Source organism: Juglans regia, chromosome 7, assembly GCF_001411555.2.
Source record: "Juglans regia cultivar Chandler chromosome 7, Walnut 2.0, whole genome shotgun sequence".
In the NCBI taxonomy this organism is placed as follows: Eukaryota; Viridiplantae; Streptophyta; class Magnoliopsida; order Fagales; family Juglandaceae; genus Juglans; species Juglans regia.
Window position 1 is genome coordinate 15,473,024 of NC_049907.1, and position 9,275 is coordinate 15,482,298.

The window sequence follows — 9,275 nt, forward strand, 5'->3', positions numbered from 1 at the left end:
TGAGTGTTAGGTATATTTCTAAACTTTATCAATATATTGTTGTGATTTTATGCTTACTCTTGAAATATTGTGATTATTGTTTGTATAGTTTGTAAATAGTTTGAGTTATTGTGTTTATTGTTGTTGTAATAGTTTGTGATTATTGTTTGTTGTGATTATTGTTGTGATATGAATTTGAAATATTGTGTTTATTATTTGTGAATAACGTTTTGAAGAAACATTATTAGAAATATATTGTCATTAGGCTTTGTTAATACATGTTTATTGCTTACTCAAGTTTAGGAATATGTTAATACATGTGGCATATTATTTTGTGAATATATTGTAATATGAACTTGAAATATTTAAATTATTATTTGTAAATGACGTTTGAATATGTTTACATTGTCCTTAAGCTTTGTTAATACATGTTTATTACTTACTCAAGTTATAGAATATGTTAATACATGTGGCATGTTATTTTATGCTTACAATTGAAATATTGTGATTATTATTTGTATAGTTTGTAAATAGTTTGTGAGTTATTGTGAATATGTTGTGATATGGATTTGAAATATTGTGATAATAATATTTCAAATTAAGTAATAACAAATAAAAGTAACTCTCTAAGAATTATAATAATTAAAATTATATTATAACCTTTGAAATTTAAGTATGATAATTAAAATAGGAAACTTTAAGAATAGTAATAATTAAATATTTATAATAATATTTGAAATTAAGTAATAACAAATAAAAGTAACTCTTTAAGAATTATAATATTTAAAATTATATTTTAACCTTTGAAATTTAAGTATGATAATTAAAATATGAAACTTTAAGAATAGTAATAATTAAATATTTATAATAATATTTGAAATTAAGTAATAACAAATAAAAGTAACTCTTTAAGAATTATAATATTTAAAATTATATTATAACCTTTGAAATTTAAGTATAACAATTAAAATTATACTTTAAGAATGATAATAATTAAAATTATAATATAACATTTAAAATACTCTTCAATAAAAAAGTCTTGAACCTACTAAATAAGTAGAGTTAAAATATGTAAATATACTTATTTATTATAAACTAAAGAGAAAGAAAATTAGGATCAAATAGATGCTTATATAAAAATTATATACTTATTGTCTATATAAATAAATAACTCACTCAATTAAGTATAACAATTAAGATTATAATTGTGGAATGATAATAATTAAAATTATATAATAACCTTTAAAATTATATATAACAATTATAATCTCTAAATTTTAGTCTAATTGCTTGACTGTCATAGTCTCTCTGGCCTTGACTACTCTCTTCCGGTCTTGACATACACTAATTGAGAGTTGTTAGGACTGGATAGTCTATGACAGTTAAGCAATTAGATTAACCTTTGAGCATAAGTATGATAATTAAAATTCAACTTTACGAATAGTAATAATTAAAATGTGATAATAATATTTGAAATTAAGTATAACAATTAAAATAACTCTTTACGAATTATAATAATTAAAATTATAGTATAACCTTTGAAATTAAGTATAACAATTAAAATTATACTTTAAGAATGATGATCTTGTACACAACGAAGGAATATGATCTTGAAGAAATGATGGAATTTCAATTTAATTGCTTGACTGTCATAGTCTCTTCGGCCTTGAGAGTTGTCAAGGTCAGACAGTTTGTGACGGTTAAGTAATTAAACTAAAATTTAAACATTTCTTCAAAATCATTCTCCCTCGTTGTGTACAACATGGAGATATTGTTTGTATGATTTTTTGCTAGATGCGTGTGACATTGCATAAATACCCTTATACCCGTTTGGGAATCAGTGTACATTTATGTGTCCACTGATTCCTGAATTGTCCAGTGTGGACAGTTTGGGATTATATTATTTGTATTGCACATTTTTGTTACTCACTATTTTTCACGTTTAATATGAAGTTTCGGTGTCTTCTTCTATTGTTCTTCGGGTATACTGTTCGTAGGGTCACAATCCCGATATTTGAACATGTATACTTGGAGAACTATGGGGAGGTGCTGCCGAAATTTCTACTAACGTGGAAATTAATAGAGTGACGAGATTTGTACAATATGGAGAATATAATCTTGAATGGGATAGGACCAACTACCTTATCAAAAAAGCAATGAGAATTGGAGCATGACATGCATGTGAATTTTCAATGTATGTGTTATTAATATATAGATGTTTTTAGAAATGGACAAAAATTGGATGCGTCTGGACGATAGACTTGGAAAGGATTACGTACCCTATGCACGTGGAGTAAGAACCTTCATTGATTTTGCACGGGCCTATGCTGATAGTCGTGGTTACATTAAGTGTCCATGTCGAGGGTGTAAAAATTTGTATGCGATAGGATTGGATGATGTAGAGCGTCATGTATTTGTGAACGGTATGGATCTGGCGTATACGCGATGGGTACTGCATGGTGAGCCGTATGAAGGGTCAGCAGATGTATTGGTCAATCATCACAATTATTTGCGGCACATGGATGATGATTATGAGCATGATGAGATGGAGGAGATGTTGGGTGACATTGGAGCTGGGATGTTTATGAATGAGGTTAACAACAATGCCTCAAGTGGTGGATCAGGGACTGATTGTGAAAATTTTCCTTCACTATGGGAAGATGCAAAGCGCGAGCTTTACCCAGGTTGTACAAAACATTCCAAAATGTCGTTTATTGTGCGGTTGCTTCACATTAAATCATTGTGTGGGATGTCAACGAAAGCAATAAACATGGTATTGGACTTATTTAACGAGGTGCTTCCCGAATGGTCTGCATTGCCCAACAACTTTTATGAAGCGAAACAATTGAGAAAGGGATTAGGATTTGAGTACAAGTCCATACATGCATGCAAGAATGATTGTGTATTGTTCCGAAAGGAGAATGAGGAGAAATAAGCATGTCCTGTATGTGGAGAGTCGAGGTGGAAAGGTAAGAAAAACGTGCCGGTTAAGGTGTTGCGGTATTTTCCCTTGAAACCTAGGTTGCAAAGACTATATATGTGTAAGAAAACAGCTCATGATATGAGGTGGCACGAGGAGAAAAGAGTTAAGAATGACGCATATATGAGGCATCCAGCTGATTCACTTGCGTGCTAGTCTTTCGATAATCAGTATCCAGAGTTCAGGTTAGAAGCTTGGAACGTGCACCTAGGACTCACAACCGATGGATTCAACCCTTTTGGGAATATGAGTACAAGTTATAGCACTTGGCCCATGGTATTGATTCCGTACAATCTTCCACCATGGAGGTGCATGAAGGCGCCAAAGTTTTTGTTAACTTTACTCATCCCTGGCCCTAGATCACCTGGGAATGATATTGACGTATTCATGCAGCCGTTGATTGAAGAGCTGAAAGAGTTATGGGAAACAAGCGTTAGAACTTATGATGCATCTAAGTCGATATCTTTTCAAATGCATGATGCGGTAATGTGGACCATAAATGATTCTTCGGCGTATGGGAATCTTTCCGGCTGGAGTACGAAAGGGAAGTTAGCGTGTCCGACGTGTAATAAAGAAACTGCTAGTGAGTGGCTAAAATATTCTCAGAAGTTGTGTTTCATGGGTCATCGACATTATTTACCAGCAAATCATGCATGGAGAAGAGAATGTGCCAAGTTTGATGGGAGAGTAGAGGATAGGATTGCACCAAAAGAGTTGTCTGGAGAAGAGATAGTGAAACAACTGCAACATGTTAGAGCGAACAATTTTGGCAAAGGTCGGGGAAAGAACAAGAGAAAACGAGCCGTAGCAGAATTGAATTGGACAAAGCGTAGTATTTTTTTTGACTTGCCGTATTGGTCGTCATGCAAGTTGTGACATAGTTTGGATGTAATGCACATAGAGAAGAATATTTGTGATAATATACTGGGTATATTGATGAGTATTAACAAAAAGACGAAAGACACGATCAAGACGAGGAAAGATCTTGAGAGAATGAGAATTAAACATAATCTGCATTTGCAGGTGGAAGGCAATAGGGTGGCCATGCCGCAGGCATGTTTTACGATGACGAGGGAGAAGATGATGGATTTCTGCAAATGGTTGCAAGGTGTGAAGTTTCCAGATGGTTATGCTTTAAATATTGGTAGATGCGTGAGTCCTGATGATTGGAAAATCAATGGATTGAAAAGTCATGATTGTCACGTATTTTTGTAAAAGTTATTACCTGTGGGAATTCGTGGGAAGCTGACATCTAATGTACGTGTCTCCATATCTAAACTCTATATGTTTTTCAAGGATTTGTGCACTCGGATAGTAAATCGAGATGTGTTGTCGAAATTGGAAGAAGACATTACTACTATACTATGTAAATTCGAGCAGATCTTTCCACCATCAGTTTTTGATGTCATGGTCCATTTAACAATACATTTATCGCGAGAGGTACTTCTGGGTGGACCGGTGCAGTTCCGTTGGATGTATCTAGTTGAAAGATATTTTGGTCGATTGAAGCGCACTGTTGGGAATAAAGCCAAAGCTGAGGGTTCAATAGCAAAGGCCTATATACATGATGAATGGTTAACATTTTGCTCTCTATATCTTCGTGGTGTTGAGACACGATTTAATCGTCAAGAGCGAAATGCTGATCTTGCTACTCTGCCTCCTCGTGAGCTATCAATGTTTTCCCAGAATGTACGACCCTTGGGTGCACAAACAGGTTTTGATTTAATTGATGGAGAGTTGGGTAAAGTTCGGTGGTATGTGCTAAATAATTGCCGAGAGATTGATGATTATCTTAGGTATGTCATTTCATTGCTTTGAATAATTATAGTTTTCTTAAAATTAATTATAATTTTGTACTCAAAATATACTTCTTTTGCAACATGTTATAATAGTGACCACATGGACAAACTTAGGACGGAAGGCGTAGAAAATATAGAGGCAAGACACGAGGAAGAATTTCCTGGATGGTTTGAAGAACGTGTATGAACTAAAATTATATATATGTTATATTGTGAAATTTTTAACTCTGGATAATGAAATAATAAATATATACTATTTCAATTGTTAGATTTTAGAACAACGTGCTCGTGATCCCGGATCAATTTCTTCTTAATTGTATGCATTGGTCTGTGGTCCCTCAAATAGAGCACTTCGATATACTGCATGCACGGTTCGAGGTTATAGATTCCATACTTTGGACCATGAACATAATAGAAAGACTCAAAACTGTGGTGTGTTGGTCGAGGGGAGTCATGGAACAGATAATATTGACTATTATGGTGTCATACGTGATATTATCAGATTGAAATATCTGGGTGGGTCTGTAACATATGTCTTTAAATGTGATTGGTGGGATCTAGGCGGTGGTCGGGTTTCGATATATAGGGATAATCACTTTACGAGTGTCAATACTGCATCTAAATGGTACGAAGATGATCCATTCGTATTGGCTTGTCAAACTACCCAAGTCTATTACTTGATTGATCCAATGAAAAGTGCTAATGAAGATAGTGGAGAGATAACTTGGCGAGTCGTACAAAAATTTGTTCCTCAAAATATATATGAAGTAGGAACGAGTGCAGATTATGAGAATAGTAGAGATGAAGATGACACTCCGATTGTTGAGGCATACCAGGAAGATGGAGAGGGTATTAACTTGTTTGTTGACCTCGGTGCACTCGAGTTGCTCCCCTTGTGTAGAGATGATGTTCCATCCGTCCATCTCGACCCGTCTGTATTAAATGATCATTCAATTCAAGTAAGTGAGGAGGAAGAAGAAGAAGACGAGTCAGAAGATGAAGACGAATCAGAATCCGGGCAGGAGGTCGATAAGGATGATGAAGAAGAGGTGCATGATGATGATGAAGATGTTATTGATGGAGATTCTGAAACAAGTATGGAAAATTCATCTGAAAATGAAGAATAAAAGTACTAAATATTTTTTTCATATAGTTTGGTGACTATAAAATATCTTCAATTTTCATAATTTCTTCTAATTAATTTTCTTTGATATAATTAATTATTTTCAAGAATGCCGCCAAAACGACAACGAAGAAATGTGCCTCCGCCAAGTCCAAGTCCTGAATCTATTGAGGACTCCTCACTCGAGGAATCCGTTCTTGAAGATCAAGCTAACACAGAAGAGAATAACAGCCAGTCTACACCTACCAGTAAGGAAATATTGTCATTGATAATTATATATATATAGTTAATACTTTTTTCTCAATAACTATATAATTATAATTATAGTATATCTATTATCATGTAGTTGATGCATCTACACGTCGCGGTCGTGGCTATACACGTGGAATCTCTCTTGAAAAAAATAGAAGGCACGGTAAACTGAAGATCACAATTCCTGATAATTCCACTGGAGGAGTGGATGATAGTGCAGCAGCGCTTTCCTCCTATATTGGCACAGTAGTTCGAGCTTATGCTCCATTTTATGTGCGCTCATGGCGAGATGTTCCGAATGAGATTAAGGAGCACATTCGAAGTCGTGTGCTGGTGAGTTTACTTTTCAGTACATTTTTTTCACCTAGATTAATATATTATATTTTTGACCTGATTCCCTTGTTAGGATGAATTCGACCTCGACTTTGGCCGTAGCGAGGATTTGAGAACCGTGAATGAGTTGATGGCTACACTATTCCGACGTCACAAAGGACGATGTCATGACCACTTCAAGAAGTTTGAGACGTTGGAAGAGGCTGCGCAGTCTCCTTTTCAGCAGATGAAGTTAGATGATTGGAGAAAGTGTTGTGATCTTTTCGCATCTCCAGATTATCAGGTATTTTACATTTATATCTTTTAATTATTTACATTCATATTCGTTCTATATATTATATGTATACATATTACAATTAACATTTTTAATATATTTTGTAGCACTTGAGTTCTACAAATGCACAGAATAGATCTGCTCTGACTGTCCACCATCGTGCCGGTTCAAGGTCATTCCACCGTCTTGCTGAAAAAATGGTAATTAAAAAATTATAGAATTCATTTATTTTCCTGATATTCTTTCTGATAAGTATTAACATTATCTTTTTAAAATTGCTAATATTATCGCTTTGTTAGAAATGTGATGATCTTGAAAACTTTTCCCTTATTCATGTCTATGCTGCTGCTCACACTAATGAGCATAGTGAGTGGATGGATCCTGTCGCTGTAAATAATTATGTAAGCAGTGTTAATTTTGTTAAATAAATTATTTATATTACATTTTAATAGTTTATTTCTTATTTCTATTTTTTTTAATACGTTACTAATTATTTACGATCATTACCTTTTAAATTGCAGAGAAAAATGATGGAGATGCAGTCGGCTTCTGAGGAATCCTCTCCTAGTGACATAGATATATTCACGCGAGTGCTCGGGCCGCAGTCTAGTATGGCAAGAGGTTTGGGACGATCTATTAAGCATAAATATTCATCCTCCTCAATCTCATCGGCTTCACAAATTAATAATCTTACGACAGATTTAGAAGCTGCACGGCGTGAGAATGAGTATATGAGGTCGAGACAGCAAGAGTTAGAGTCTCTCTTAAAACGACAGTCTCATCTAGAGGCGCGTTTGCAGGACCAACAGAGAGACCAAAAGGAAAGAATACGTAGTGAAGTGCAAGAGCAAATGCAACAAGAGATGATGGTGCAAATGGAGCGTGTTATGTCGTTGCAACAGAATCCCCGTGGGCGAGGGAAAAAGAAGAAATAAATTTTATCAATATTTCTGACTAGTTTTAATATTTAATTTTGTGCTTTTATAAGACATTGTTACTTGTTAATTGGGTATGTAATATGATACAATTGGTATTATGTTTTTAAATTTTATGAAATTAGTATTTCTAATCTGTACGTTCGAATGTAAATAAAAATTGTTCGAACGTTGGTTCACACTCTAACAAACGTTCGAACGTAAATATAATTGGATTGTTCGAACGTCCTCACGCTAAAATGAACAAACAGTTCGAACGGTAAAGCGATTAACGTTCGAACAAAGAACTTGCATTCGAACGCTCCTTCGTTTACATTCGAAATAACGTCCAAACATTAAACGTGCTACGTTTGAACATTTACATTTACGTTCGAACAAATATTCGAACGTTTATTGTAATTAACGTTCGGACGCATTAACATTCGAACGTAAATATGATACGTTCGAACGATAATCAACGAACGTCAAATTCTCTCATTCGAATGCCAATCGGTCGGGTTAACGTCTGAATGTAAATATGATACGTTCGAACGATATTCAACGAACGTCAAATTCTCTCATTCGAACGCCAATCGATCGAGTATAACGTCTGAACGTTTGATTTTACGTCCAAACGTGATTTTCTGTGACAGTTCATAACCGTCACAATAAAAGGAACGTTCGAATGTTGTACCAAACGGAACACTTCCAACCATCACTAAAAATATTTTTTGTGACGGTTGAACTAAAACCGTCACCAAATGTTTTCTGTGAAGCACTTTAGGTGACGATCGTGGTGACGGTTTCAAACCGTCACCAAATATGTTTAGTGACGGTTTGCCATTTTTTTGTGATAGTTTCCTCTGTCACAAAAGACACATTCTGTTGTAGTGAATGGTGGTTGTAAGTGATCTTAAAAATAGTTAGGGTAATAGCTAGGTTTTATGGTTTAAGCTTTAGATTTTAGAATTTTAGTTTTAAGTTTTTTTAAAATATTGTAGTCCAATGTGGTTTTGTTTTTCTTAAAACTGTAAAATATAAATAAAAATAATAATTTAATTAGAATGAATGATATTACTATTATGTTATTAATTATGAAAATATATAAGAAAAAATGCTCGAATTATAATAACTAAAATAAAATAGATTTATTTGATTTAAAAATATAACTTGTAGATTTGCAAATTTTGATAAAAAAAAATTAAAATTTGAAAATAAATAATAATTTATTATTATATAAATTTTAGATAAATAATTCAATATAGAATTAAATTTTAAATGGAATAGATAAAAGATAAAAAGTGTGATATTAGGCAAAATTTACCTAAAGAGATGGCCAATAATACTAATTAATACACGTGTGGCACCAAAGTGTGAAATGTCCAAAATCTGGCACTCTCCTGTCAAGCCAACATCAATCCATTATCATACAAAACGAAACTTGTCGAAATAAAAATAAAAATAAACAAACCTAGTCAATATGCAACAAAGAAGACATTTAAAAATATAAAATCAATATAAAAATTAAAATTAAAATAATAAACCTTAAACAACTAAAAAAATTGAATTATAAATTTTTAATATAAAAATACTAAACTCGAGACTTTTTAAGAAAATATAA